The sequence below is a fragment of the Embiotoca jacksoni genome, unplaced genomic scaffold (genome assembly GCF_022577435.1).
Source record: "Embiotoca jacksoni isolate LCO1_2020_lvr unplaced genomic scaffold, fEmbJac1.0.p SCAF_12, whole genome shotgun sequence".
Classification (NCBI taxonomy): Eukaryota; Metazoa; Chordata; class Actinopteri; family Embiotocidae; genus Embiotoca; species Embiotoca jacksoni.
The window spans coordinates 18,278,559-18,285,088 of NW_027185252.1; positions in this window are offsets into that span (position 1 = coordinate 18,278,559).

The following is a 6,530-nucleotide window of genomic DNA, read 5'->3' on the forward strand; positions in this document are numbered from 1 at the left end:
ATCAGTTGATACTATCAGTTTAACAGGGATGTCTATTTGGGTTTTTTAATTGGTTTACACGACTTGGTTACATTAAGCAGACTGAGATCAGAAACCTACCATTTCTTTCACACCTCACCCATTGTTCTCTCTATAATCCACATTCAAAGGATCCAATAATCAATCAGTGACGTTAGCCAAAGAATTACAGAATGTATTTGCACTATATTACGTTACTGATTAGGTGTTGGAAAGGCGAGTCTGGCCTTGAGCCTGTCATGTGGAGACGGCACGGTAACCCAGAAGGTTTCCACCCATTACACACCTCTCTTTGGTGATGAAAAATGAACACAGTGTGCGGTGGCAGTATTGTAGCTCAGTGGCTGACCATTTGGACTCATCTCGTGCCATCTTGCCTGCACTTGCCATCTGTCTTGGTTGTGTTCTTGCTCTCTAAACAGTGTGACTCACTAATGGCTGTCTGTCAGAGATCACTCTCTACGTCAGTCACGGATTCAAGCAGCCACGCTGTTGCTCATCCTCTATCGGACTTCCTCGGCTTCTGACTGATTATTTTATTCTGTAAAGAATTGTTCGTGTTCATCAAATTTTGGCTCTAATTCAGCACTTTTAGGCTCAAATGAACTGCATTTGATCAGTGAATGTGTGTTTCTCCTTTTCGATTTGATGGTGGCAGTGAGGAACAGGAGGAGGAGGAAGTGCTGAGGAAATGAGCAGCAACAAATCCACAAACAGTAAATCTCAGTTCACAATCTCGATTAACAAGGTGGAGCATCTCTAGATCTGAAATCTGTGTATGAAATATACTGTGTGGGTCTTCTGACATCCTGGATGAGGGAGTCTACAAAACTATGGGAAACACGGTTTGTTAAAAAGCCTTTGAAACATGACTTGGTGTCAGTAAATCATACCAGACTATTTTTTCACACACTCTTCCTCCCTGCTGAACATCAATTAGATGTAAAGTTACATTCCAACATGAACGCTGCGCCAGTCAGTATGTTTATATTCACAACTGATCAAATGTGTGATGTTAAAAAAGTTGTTTGTTGTTACAAAATCACAATTATTCCCAAATCTGCAGTTTCCCTCAGCGTTTTTTTTGTGCTTTTTTGTATCTCTCTTAGTCCGGCTCCACCTGACTGCTGCTTGCAGATTTAGTCTTTGCAATGATTATAGTCTGGAAACCCTGTTTGCGTTAAGGTTTGCTCAGCCACACTTAAGGGTGGATCAGTGGGGGTTGCTAAATACGATGATGTTGAAGTCAAAAGTTTGTTCAGAAATGTAGTTCCAACCATGGTGGTAGAGCTGGATGAATTAATATGAACAGTTTTAGAAGCACTAGCAAATACCAAGGAATTGAAGCCGGAGATAGTATGAAGCTCCTTGTAAGCTTGTCTCCTCAGATTTACTTTACAAATCCTGCAATGCTATTTTGTACTAGCCGTAGATGTGAACTTTGAGCATAAATAGTTAGTGTGTGCTCCGGCTTCACGTGGAGTCAGCTGGAATAGGAAATATAAATTTTGACGGGTCTAAAAAACAGTGCTCTTGCTTGAATGCAGTAGACAAGACTCCTCCAATGTCTCGTGAACTCTGGAAGATGGAACCCTTTGTCTTCAGTTCCAATCAAGCACAATTCTGTAAACACTCAATGTGTCCGTTTTTACTTGACATATAAAACAGCATTTAGGAGGGAGTGTATGCACATAGATAATAGGAGCATCATAACATCAGTGGTCCAAGATTCTTAAAGGGTCAATAATAGATTGTGAGTAACCATGTTTATTTCCCCGTCTTTAATGTATGTTAGATATTCATAAATTAAAAAAAAAAAAAAAAAGAGGCACAAATGAAACAAATAAAAGCATTTTATAATGACAATGGAACCTAATGCACAGTTTACACTCAGTATTTCCAGCTTCATTTGATGTCACACTGTACAAGCCTTTGAAAGTAAATATAATTAAAGTCTAGACTCTGGCTCCTCTTTGATCAGATTGGTTGCTCTTCGTTGAAGGTGTGTGAAGCACAAATGAGAAACTATCTTCAAATCAGAGCAGACACAGACAGCGAAGGCACCAGGACGGAGCAGCTGTGCACACATTGAAATGACAGCAAGGAGCTGCTTAAATGGTATTTTAACTTGTCTGCCTGATTCAAGAAAGATTGGTGGCTGACAGGAAGCCTGCACAGATAATCAAGTGTGTGCAGATAATAATTGTGAACTGCAGACATAATGTGCAAAGAATAAGTCATAAAGAGATTTTCTATTTATTTCAACTCCACTTCAATCACACTGATAACAAACTCATTTTTATTTTGTAATCTGTCATAAATGGAATAAACAATCCACAAATACATCCAAAGAGCGATGTAGTTAACCAGGTAGAATACTCTACCAAAGTGATGCAAATCTTCAAGCAGGTGAGAGAGAATATTCATACGATCTCTCAAGACTAATTACTTTAGAGCCCAATTTAGTAAGTGTTTAAATTCATTACCTATTCTATCCAAAATCTATCACTGACATTTAGATTTATTTTTAGTCTCCATCTGAATAGCACAAAGGTACCAACAACACAGGGCCTTTTCACGCAGCCCCATTTCATCAGGATTCAGAATTTTCTGCCTTTTTTTTTTTTTTCCCCTCAGATAAAATATTAACGCTGAAGTCTTGACAAAATGATGACATCTTATCAATTAATGATAGGTTTAAAAGTGCAGGGGGAAATAGAATATCCTTTTTCATCTTATGGAAAAAAGACTGATGTTGTGGAATATTTATACACCAGCAATTAGACTCGGCCTTTTAAAGAGCAGCAGCTCTGATAAATCACTCATTGTGTTGTTTTTTTTGCAGCCCTGTTTCTTAATTATCAGAATAATACGATTTGCTGACCAATTTTCTTTTTTGTTTATTTTTCACAATAAATGTTCTCAAATAAATGTAAAATTTGCATCACCCTGAAGGAGAACTTCTACATTTCTGCCCAGAAATCTGTAATCTGACCTGCTGAAATCCTGCAGATAGAGGTCAGGAGCTTCATGTAATGTTCACATCAAATATCAGAATGTGGACAAATATGACCACAGGATGGTTATTGGTGCCAAATGGGCTGGTTTTAAAGATTTCTAAAACTGCTTATCTCCTGAGCTTTTCACCACAACAGTCTCCAGAGTTTACTCAGAATGAAGTGTGCAGCAGTTCTGCTGACAGAAACACCTTGTTGATGAGGGAGGGCAGAGGAGATTAACCAGACAGATTGGCGCTGACAGAAACTACGGGAACTCACTCTTTGCTACTCTGGTGAGCAGAAAATCATATCAGTATGATATGATCCAACCTCAAGGTAGATGGGTTTCAACAGCAGAAGATCGCTTTGAGCTCCACTCATGTCAGCCAGAAATCAGAGGCTGCAGCGGGCACATGCTCACCAAAATTGGGCAGTTGAAGAGTAGAAAAACATCACCTGGTCCAATGAATCTCAGTTTCAGTTGGAGCAGAGGGCAGGTCCTGATTGTCTTGTATCAACAGTCCAGGCTGCTGATGGTGGTGTAACGGTGTGGGGAAGGTTTTCTTGGCACACTTTGGGCCGCTTATCAATCATGATTTGAAGTGTCTTGAGTACTACTGTTTACCATTTGCAGGCCACATATAGTGGCAACTTCCTGCAGTGGTGAAAGAAGTATTGAGGTCCTTTACTTAAGTAAAACTACAAATACTCCACTACAAGTTAAAGTACTGCATTCAAAAGGGAAAATTTTACAAATAGCTAAGTATTATCAACAAAATGTGCTTGAAGTATCAAAAGTAAAAGTACACACTACGCAGTAAATGTCAGTGTTTTACTATTTGATGTTTTTGGGTTAATATTACTGCAGCTTTAATGTTCATTTTACTAGTAGAGATGTTTATGGTTAAGCAGAGTTGAACTGCTATATGTACGGTTGGATATTTTAATCTACTGTAAGGCAGCATATTCTATAAGATCATCATATGTTTGTAGCGTTACTGTCATATAAGAACCACATACCTCGTGAAAAAGCTCAGAAAAACTGCTGTTTTCAGCATTTTTACAGTTTTTTACATCACACATTTTTGTGTGAGTCGAAAAGGGTTTTTAAATTGTTTATTTAGCTTAAAAAGGAGGAAAATTTATTCAATCCGTGAAGGAACATTTGAACCTTCCGTTTATCCGAAAATTTCATTCTATATTTTGAAATCACTTAATTCGGAGATACATAGTTTTCACTGGAGATACAAAATTATATTCAGAAAAGCAACTATAAATGTCAGACGTAGTTGTGTAAAAAGTACATTGTTGGCCCCTGAAATGTAGTGGAGTGGAAGTATAAAGTAACATTGAATGGAAAGACTCAATTAGATTTCAAATACCTCAAATTTGTACTTAAGTATATTAAGTAAATGTACTTAATTACATTCCTCCACTGACTTCCACCATGATAAATAGTGAACGACGTCACAAAGCAAAAGTCATCTCAAGCTGCGGTCCTGCGGATCTCGCCAATAAAATACCTTGGAGATGTGGTAGATCAAGAAATTGGCAGCAAGACAATTGTGCAGAAATGATGTGATGTCATCATGTTATCTGAAATTCAAAGAAGTATTTTCAACTTGCAGAATCCATGAAATGAAGAGCAAAGGGAGACGCAACCCAGTATACAGTGTTTCTAATAAAGTGCTCAGTTAATATACTGTATGTCCTTGTTGTGTTTCCTAGTTGTTGCCACCAGGTGGCCAAAAATCTGGGAATGTATATGATTAATGACTCTGCTGTTAATATCAAACATTGAATCAAAACAACTAAATATTATTGTATCACCACAGAAGAGTTAGGGAAGAGAGACGCATAATTACAGTCAAATAAATTGATAAATAATTTGGTCTGTGTGCCACCATGATTATGTAACTTGTGTTCTATTTTTTCTGTCTGTACAGATGCTGTAAGAGGGCTGACATGGAGCTGTGCCAGATAATATGATTTACTTCAGCTGACACAAGCAAGAGCCAAGAATTAAAAAAAAATTAATTGGTTGCAATGCTCCTTTAAAATCCCCATTATACAATCTGAAATATAAAATGAATGTTATGAATTACGATCAGTAGTGACTGGCAGGCCATATGTAGTCACATTTCTGATATGATTTACTCTACTAACAGAGTCATGTACAGTTGCCTTCATATCTCCTCTTGTTAACCAACACTGCTCTGCATATGTATGTAATCCAGAAATCATATCCAGATATAATCGACAGAATAAATGCAACACCTATTCTGTATAATGTAATATATGCAATAACATGCAATACATCTGCCATACCTTTGGCAATATTATTATTTTTGAGTTTTACCTATCCAAGAGGTGTTGAATTCATATTTAAAGCTGTTTGTGGTGGTACGGTTTAATGGTTCTTTACTGTGCTGTAAATTATACACAATAGCTGATCGATGTATTGAGCTGAATGCACAACAGGGTTGTTGTTATCCATTTGGATACTTAGGAATACATTAATGTTTTGCAAGAAAAAATATAGTGTCTCCCTAAATTGGTTAAAATAAAACCATCCTCAAAACATTACATTAAGATCTTTTCAGACTTATAACAGTTTTGCCTTTTGCATGTTCAGCATTTCTTCAGCTCAACAGATAGACAGATGTACAGAAGAGTGTTGACCTTTTGAGGAGAGAGGTTTGGCTGTCTGTAAATGCTACTGTAGAAAATGATCAAGGTAAGGACTGGCATAGAATCATGTTAGAATAATATTAGACCCGAGCCACCTAGGTTGTGGTTGCTTCTATATTAGTGGCTTTCTTCTATCTCCCAACAATCATAACATCTGTACAGTCCAACCCAATATGCACGCCAACCTTGTAACACACCTGCCAGTCGCTGCGCTACATGTTTCCCATGTGTACTGTGTTGGTGTCATGTTTTTGCCTTTTACCTGGCCTGAAAAAACACGTGGTGAGGGGAAAACTAGAGTTATCACCTAGCGGTTGCATGCCTCCCCTAACCGCTGAGGTTGTGGTTCACAGGTCTATCTGACCGAGTCCATATTGATATTGAACTCACAGTGAGCTTTCTCATTTGACCTCCAATATCTGGACAGTTCAACGCTGACCCAAAGTGAACTATTGTGCCACATTTGAAGAAATTCCATCCAGCCGTTCGTGAGATTTCATGAGAATGTGTCGAATTGGGGTCACAATGACCTTAACTTTTGACCTTTGCCCATCAAAATCAAATGAGTTCATCCTTGCTATCAAGTGAATGTTTTTGCCCAGTTTGACCAAATCCTCTTAAGGCCTTCTTGAGATATTACAGACGGACAACCCAAAACCAAAATGCCTCCAGCTATGGCTATCGCAGGCGCGAAGGCAAAACTACGTTTACTCACCAAAACTGCGTTGCCCTCTCACAGACTCAAAGCCTGACGTCCCAGCTGAAGGTCTGTGACTGGTTTGCGACTTCTGCCATCAGGCCATCTCCACCTTTATCCTTATA